At 33.0% G+C, this 8,803-nt stretch overlaps 1 pseudogene; it reads left to right on the top strand.

Annotated features, from left to right (window-relative positions):
• The first annotated feature begins 216 nt into the window (after positions 1-216).
• On the top strand, positions 217-8,212 carry LOC133806243 (potassium transporter 10-like; annotated as a pseudogene).
• Positions 8,213-8,803: the final 591 nt, after the last annotated feature.

The raw sequence follows: 8,803 nt of genomic DNA, 5'->3' as shown, positions 1-8,803 counted from the left end.
CTGTATGTTGAACAAGGAAAATCTCCATATAATTTTTTTATAGGTTAACATTTAGCTCAAAGCTGTTCCTTTAACCCTATTGATTTGAACTTGTTGAGTTTTATGGCTTTCAATATATGTAGAAAGCTGATGGCACAACCGAAGTATTGATGAAGAAAAAAACTTAGAGGTGAATTGGTTGAACTCTAAGGAATAGTTTGAATGATCAAGTTGAAAATGGCTACAAATATGACGACTGATCAAGGTCCTGATAGAAATGATACTGTGTGGACTATAGATCAGAAGCTTGATCAACCCATGGACGAAGAGGCTAGAAAGCTTAAAAACATGTACACAGAAAAGGTATACTTGTTTCTTGTTCTTGGAGATCTCTTTCTCTTAGTCTTTCATCCTTTTGAAATACCTATCAAAGTCAAACTCATGATACCTGGCAAAATGTTTACTTCAAAAGCTTTGGATTTTTCTCACAATATGGGAAATCGTCAAAATGGATATTACCGATATAGAAGGGATTGCTGCAATATAGTTGTATGCTTGTGCTCAGGGTAGATTACAATTCTCTAGGCCCTATTTTAATTTCCTGTGGGATGTATTCTGAAAATGGCGGGCAATGAGATTAATGAATTTGATGAAATTGAGCATATTATGATAGTTGCATGGTTCCTTTCATGAATTGCTTTTGTTTTGTTTAGAAAATATTAGCACTGATACTTCTGTATTTTTCACTTCTGAGCTAGACGTTATTTGTGCACATCTTACTTCATAGAAAGAATGTAGAAATACGCTTCTCTCAAAATTTTATTGTTGATTTGTATGTTCTACTTTAATTTGCTTGTGCGATGCATTAAAAATGGCCAGCTACTAGCCATGAGAGTAAACAAAAATTTATAGAAATTTAGCATGTGATGCTACGTATTTAGTTCCATTGTTGATTTGGTTTTGTTCTGTCTTGTCTAGAAGCTTTCAGCAGTAATGCTTCTGCAACTTGCATTCCAGAGCCTTGGAGTGGTATATGGAGATTTAAGCACATCTCCGTTGTATGTTTTCTACAACACTTTCCCTGATGGAATTAAAGACCCAGAAGATTTGATTGGAGCTTTATCTTTGATAATATACTCGCTTACTCTTATTCCGCTTCTCAAGTAGGTGCTAATTGTTTGTAGAGCAAATGATAATGGTCAAGGTAAAGTGTTCTCAACCTGGAAAGTTGATTTGCCGAAGTTAATCTTCTAATGCTTGCATATAAATTTTATATATTTATTGTTAAAATAAATTGAAAAATGAAGATACAAAGAAACAGGGATTATTTATGAATAGCATGATTGAAAAATGAAGATACAAAGAAACAGGGATTTAAGTATTTATGTTTCAGAGAAGAAATATGATAATCTAGATGTTGTTTATGTATTTTATGGTATTTTATAAGAAACAAAACTTTCATTAAATTTCAAAAAATTATGTATTTATAGTTACAAGAATGTGATGTAGTATCTTTAAATACAAGAAATCGAAATAACTTAAACTCTATTTAAAGAAACCAAACAAAGCTAACACCACTAAAAAAAAATATTAGTCCAAGTAAGAGTAATTAGAGAAAGGAGAAAATCCTTGAATTTCATTTACTGAAGCTCAATGGTAAGTTGATAACCTAATCCTTTTCTACAATGATATCATATCTTTGATGACCTCAAAAGATGCATCATCACATTGTTCCACATTACAGCCACGATCTCGCTTTTACCAAAAACATATAGGTTCTCCATCTATACTGTCTCACATATTTTAGGTAATACCCAACATAATCAACTTCATTCAAGAATTCACATCATAATGATCTAGCTTTGCTGCAATGCTGAACAGATGATCCAATGTTTCAGTTATGTTTATACAAAACACACCACAAAGGTGAGAGGGTTAAATGCAAACTAGTTCACAAGTACTAGTCTTATAATAAACTAGTCGAACAAAAGCGTCAACTCTGATTGGAATGGATGGTATTAAAATGCTAATAAAAATAAGGAGATTGCTAAAGAATATTAATGTCAGACTAAGATTTACAAGGATAAAAAGCCCAGAATTTTCACATGTCCAACAATTTTTTATCTAGAAAGGATTCCCCAATGTAAAAACTTGCCAAAATATTCAGCAACAAAATTAAATTCCCTGTTTCTGTCGTTTAAATTATGGTTGATTAAATTTCCAGTTAGAATGCATTACTATTGAGTGTTTATGTCATTTAATATGCAATGGTCTGGATAGTATTACTGTATATTTTCTCTTGTACTTTTGAAGCCATTTGAATTTTTTTAATTATTTTTAATCTGTAAAAAGGTGGTAGGTTGTATTACTGTAGATTTTCTCATGTATTTCTGAAATTTGAATTTTTTAAAATTATTTTTAATGTGGAAAGGGGCTTTATGAACAGGTCATCTCTGCTTATGGAAATTGATTAATGGGAGAGTTTTCTTGAAAAAATAAAAATATGAAAGGGATGTTGTATGAATTTGTGTTTCGTGGATATACAAATTTCTAGTTTCATGGAATTGGTCTGTTTTTGTTATTTATGGGAAATTTGGTTGGAAAGGAATAAGAGAATTTTTTAAGAGGTCTAATTTGATGAACTTGTTTGGATAAATTAAGAACAAGGTTTTCTTGTAAGTTTGTTCATTAGAAATAATTATTTCTGTTCTATATGTAATATTGCTACCAAGGCAAGATAATTAGATCTTGGATTAGTTTCTTCTGCAATTTTTCAATGTGTCAGTCTTTGGCTTCTACAAAAGTTTAGATTTACTTTATCAAATTATTAACAATTCTATAAACATAGATATTCCTTGTAAGACAGGTATGCTCTCTGTTTGTTTTTTTCCCCGAATATTATGCCCCTTTGATATCATCTGCTTGTTTGATAATCAATTACATAGCAACTTACTCGTTATGCAGGCGGAACTTTTGCTATCTATTCATTACTCTGCCGACATGCAAAATTGAGAACTATTCCTAATCAAGACCGAAGTGATTTGGAACTTACAACATATAGTCGTTCTACATTTAGTGAACACTCATTTGCCGCAAGAACCAAGAGGTGGTTGGAGGGATATGCATTTATGAAGAACACAATGCTTATTCTTGTCCTTATTGGCTCTTGTATGGTAATTGGGGATGGAATTTTGACTCCAGCCATTTCAGGTCTATATTTCTTTGTTCTGATTCTCTTCAGGAGAGAGCAGAAACCCATTTTAATAACTGTTTAAGGATACCTTCACTTAATTCCTTCTAATATTTTTGTCTCTTGACCAAAATTTATAAAAAGAAATTGATATAAAATTGTTGTCCAATCATAGTACCAGCTGTCAGCTTGCTGCCTTTTACTTTTTCCCTGAAAGCTCCTTTGTTATTAAATCTGCCATATATACCATACAGCTTTTCAAGGACCACAAGAGTGACAATTTGTATAGCCATGCCCATTCTGCCCCATATACATACACTATGCCATAGGCCACCTTTCAAAGCGTTTCACTTGACTATACTTGTTGATGATCTCCTTCCTACCCTTTCAAACAAGTCAAACTTTCTTGGTTCAATTAGAAGATACTTTTTCGATTAAAAAAATGTAATGTTTATGAGATACTTAATTGTAATGTTCTTTTGCAGTGTTGTCAGCTATTGGTGGGATTAATGTTGGCCACCCCATGATAAGTAATGGTATCTACATTCATCCGAGTTTGAATATTTTCTATTATTTGGTGCAATTCTATCTTTTCCAATTCTGAAATTTATTTTGTTTCCGTGTCAGACATAGTTGTACTTGTTGCTGTTATTGTCCTAGCCATTTTGTTTAGCATTCAACCATCAAAAAAGAGTGTGGAATATATTAAAGGTAGAAAAGAAGTTTAAAACCTGATATTTTTACTGGTCTACTGGTCTGATATTTTTACTTAATCGTTTTCAATCATGGGGTATCCAACAAATAATAATGCCAAACAAGGAGAAACTTGCATTATTTATATCCTTGGGTTATAGCAGCTCAAGATGACTTGGGGCCCTTTCTGAGATTCTTTTAGTTTGCTGCAATACTTAGCATCTAATGATGAAATTATGGGCTAACTGTGGTATAGGTAGAGCTTTATTTTTGGGAAGATGACACAAGCTCAACAGTTGACTTTTACAGTACCAGAAATGAGGTAGTTGCTTTGAATTCAATCCTTCGGGTTGTTGAGAATTCACTTGATGGTCAGACACAAATACAAAAGAATATCCTGCAAGAATTACGTAATGCTGTTGTTGATATGATTGGTAACTGTTCGGATGCGAATAGTATCAAGTCTGTGATTGTAGAAGACCACAGCTGTGACAAAGAAAAGTGCTTGGTACAATGGGGTGAAGACAATGGCATGAAATCAAGGTTACAGATTGCCTGTAAGGATTTACCCCTCTCTCCCTCTCTCTCATATAAGGTCTTTGTTAATCAGGTATAAAGAGTTTTTGCAATTGTGTCTTTTGTGGATTGTGGTTCATTTGGGAAAAGGGAAGGTTTATAAAGAGTCAATCTTTGGCTGCAAAAATTTTCTATCTTATATAAGTGGCCAAGTTTGTACATAAGGGAAGGTTACTGGGAACAATATCATGTTTTCTTATGTCTCATTCATCAATGTAGACGTAGAAGGAGCGGAAAGAGGAGCCATAGCAAGAGAAGATCTGAAAGCTGGAGATACTGCTTTGGAGATCCCTACCTCTTCAATATCAAACTACCAAATTGTAATTATCACATCTCTGCATATTAACTTCGTTAGTTAAAATATTAGAAAAGAGGAACGAAATGTCCTCTGAGACAATGCTGTTGCTGTGGAGCATGAAGGAGAAGTACAATAATAATTCAAGATTTAAGAACTACTTTGACACGCTGCCAGAAGAATTTCATACAGGTGCTTAAACTTGCTGTAGAATGCTTAGATGCATATATGAAATTTCATTTCAACTTGTGATTATTCTTTTAGTTTTGTTCCTTTAGGAAAAAATATGATATATGGTGTCGTTACACAATATTTTATCAAATCCATTACTACCTTTAACATAAAATAATGCTAAGTATATCTCACTGCAATCTAACCCAATCCGATCCATTCAACAAACCATAAAGTTGGTTGGATTTTTGCTCCAATTGTGCTTCTTTGGTTTCTCTTAATTGGAGGAATTGGCATATACAACATATGGAAGTATGATAACAGCGTTTTGAAAGCTTTTTCACTTGTGTACATATACCGGTATTTTAAAAGGGGAAAGAGAGATGGTTGGACTTCTCTAGGAGGCATTATGCTTAGTATAACAGGTAAACTAAAGTTTCTTGCAGTTGATGTGTTTCTCCTTTCCAAACCTAATTTTGGTCCATGAAACTAAAATAAAAAATCCTGACTGTTTATTCTGTACAATACACAGGAACCGAAGCTCTTTTTGCTGACCTATCCCACTTTCCAGTTTCATCTATACAAATTGCATTTACTGTAGTTGTATTTCCTTGCCTTCTTTTAGCCTACTCTGGACAAGCAGCATACCTTATGAACAATTCAGATCACATAGTTGGTGCCTTCTATCATTCTATTCCAGGTTCATTTTACTTTTAATTTTTAAAATTAAAGAACAGGAAGTCTAGGTTCTGCAATTTCGTGTTTTATCATGCAATATTAGTACAGACTCTTATCGTACTTTCTTTAGAGGCATTTAATAAAATCTTTCTTCTTGTGTTCGTCACAACACGAAGAGTACTTATCATAGGTCATTGCTCATTGAAGTTAGTTTCTCAATATTTAAATTTTGGTTCTCGCAGCCTTTAATCTCTAGAATAGTGGTAAAGGTGAAAAATGGGCGGTCTACTTGCCAACAACATTTTATTCAACAACCATAAAATTGATTTCCTTTTCATTGTCAAAAAAAATTAAATTCTATGTTATCCACTAATATTGATCAAAAAAATGATTGAGTTGGGTGTTGGGAAGTGTGTGTGTGTGTGTGTTTCTAGAAAGAAAAAAACAAAGCAAAAAGGAAAAAGAAGGAAGAGAATTTATAGTATTGTAGGTTTGTACTAGTCAGCGTGCTTATAAAGATTATTTCATTATTGGTTTTGCAGATTGCATATATTGGCCAGTGTTTGTTATTGCAACTGCAGCTGCTATGGTTGCAAGTCAGGCCACCATATCTGCAACTTTCTCATTGATCAAGCAGGCTCTTGCTCTTGGCTGTTTTCCAAGAGTCAAAGTTGTGCATATATCTAAAAGGTTCCTGAATCAGGTTTATATTCCAGATGTAAATTGGATCCTTATGATTCTTTGCATTGCTGTGACAGCTGGGTTCAAAAATCAAAACCAAATTGGAAATGCCTCTGGTAAGTCTTTTATATGATGAATTGTGAAATATGTTGATCCATTATCCATGGGACAACATATCTCTACTAGGAAAGCAGCATATAAGTTTAACTGATTCCTTGTGTCATTTTCCCATCACAGCATAAAATATACCCTCCTAATAGTCTTAATCTATTTATAGTATTAGCGTTTGGATGGTGATTTCATACCAATGGGTATTGTGCATATATTTGTAGATCCACATGTAGCGTAAGCTTATGATTTATATGTACATATAATCATGGAGACATTTGTATATACCTTTTAGTAAAAGCGGTAGCATAAACAAAATGATTCTCTAAAAGTCCATTAAGATTTAGTGTTCTCCTTAGCCTTATTTTTTTTCCCTTGGTGGCGGACTGGTCACATAACATGAATGCTGTGCTTGTGCATTAGTTGCACCACATTGACAGGGTAAAGAGTCATTCAAAGGGTCATTATTTGTTTGTTTAAAATTTTCTTTTTCTTTAAGATTCTCTTCCTCATCATACCATTTTTATCTCATCACTTGACAAATATTGATGTTCTCACTTTTGCATGGATTTTTGGGTCAGCCTTTTCTCTTCTCTCAAAAGGCAGTATGTTCCTAGGTGGGCCCAAATAAAAGTTATTGTCCCTGACATCTCAAATTGTTTTTTTTTTCAACATCTCTTATTGACTTGCATTAGAATCTACTTCCCCAAGCTGTATCCAGTGAAGTGATTAGAACATAACTTTTTGGAAAATCTAATTCAGACAGGGCAGCAGTATATACATGCACATCGTAGTAATCTTAATTTTGACATTTTGTTTTTGTACGTGAGAGCCATGCTAACATTTTGATTTTCCTGAAAAACGTAGGGACTGACTTCAGTAATTTGAATTCTGCATTTTACAAAAGGGACAGCTGTTGTAATAGTCATGTTGGTGACAACCTTTCTCATGATTTTAGTGATGATACTAGTGTGGTGTTGCCATTGGATTCTTGTCTTGATCTTCACTGTCTTATCATTAGCAGTGGAGTGCACGCACTTCTCCGCTGTAGTCCTCAAGGTTAATCAAGGCGGGTGGGTTCCTCTCGTGATATCAGCAGTATTCTTCGCCATCATGTATATATGGCATTATGGTACCCTGAGATACTACGAGATTGAGATGCATAATAAGATTTCAATGGCATGGATTATTGGACTTGGTCCTAGTTTAGGGCTTGTTCGTGTGCCTGGAGTAGGATATGTGTGACGTGTGTCCCTGAATTCTATCACTTCTTTTATCTAGGAGGTATGTTTTTCAACCTGATTTGAGTATCTCTGTTTTGGTAGGGTGTTTTCATAAATCCAGCCTTCATTGAGCCATTTGGACTTACTTTAATTGAGGTGATTATTTTTAACTTTGGTTTCAGATATTGATTAATGTGAAGTCCAACATGATCTCTTTTATTTATTCTACAAAAGGGAAATAAATTACTAATACAGAAATAAAAAAGTTAAATAATGCAATTTGGTGGTGCTACTGTTTTGTGTTCTCATTAACTGGCCTTTTTTTTTTATTTGCTCATAAGCAGTTGCTTCAACTAAATTGGGGAAGATATTGAACTCCTATGCCATTTTAACTTGTCCTTTCACTGTGAATCTCTCCTATGCATTCTTAGTAAATCTAACTTGTCCGATGCAATTGTTTAAATTCTGCAGCCAGACTTGAATGTGAGGGAAAAGATACTAATCCTAATTGACACATGGCAAGAAGCCTTCGGGGGACCTCAGGGGAGATATCCTCAATACTATGCAGCATATAATGAACTGAAGTTACACACCACACTAGGATTAGACACAAGATAGATGCAAAATAAAGTTATAATTAGGTAATTAACTTTTTTTATGTACTATTTCAGTTTACTATAACTTTAAGTTGAAGCATTAATTATTTAAATTTTGTTGTAGCTAAGCAAATGGACTCACAACAAAGACAAGTGCACAAAGGATGATGAGTTGAAGGATGGAGCAAGTTTGGTTTACTTTTGTGTATCTTGTAATGTTTCTATTTTTCATTTTTGAAGTAAAAATTGTTCAAGATTATAAAACTTTATTATGTTATGTTTTCAAACTTAAGTTAGAACTAAGATCTCATGAAGTAGACACATTCATGGTTTGAATTAGTTATTGTTTAATGTAATACTTATAGTTTATCAATCTATTGAGAATTACATTTTATGATTAATTTTGAATTTTTTTATCAAAATACAATAATGAAAATCTTTTAATTAAAAAAAAACCATATAAGTATACTTATCAAAATAAAATTTAAAATTTTATTACTATATGTTATGATTTAAAAGCATATTATAAGCGTAAAAAATCGTTATGGTTTATATAATATAACAAACTAAAAATGTTATCAAAATAATCAAATGTAACAGTTGAAAAGTGTTA

This window comes from Humulus lupulus, chromosome X, assembly GCF_963169125.1.
Source record: "Humulus lupulus chromosome X, drHumLupu1.1, whole genome shotgun sequence".
NCBI lineage: Eukaryota > Viridiplantae > Streptophyta > Magnoliopsida > Rosales > Cannabaceae > Humulus > Humulus lupulus.
This window is presented reverse-complemented; position numbering and strand designations above follow the sequence as displayed.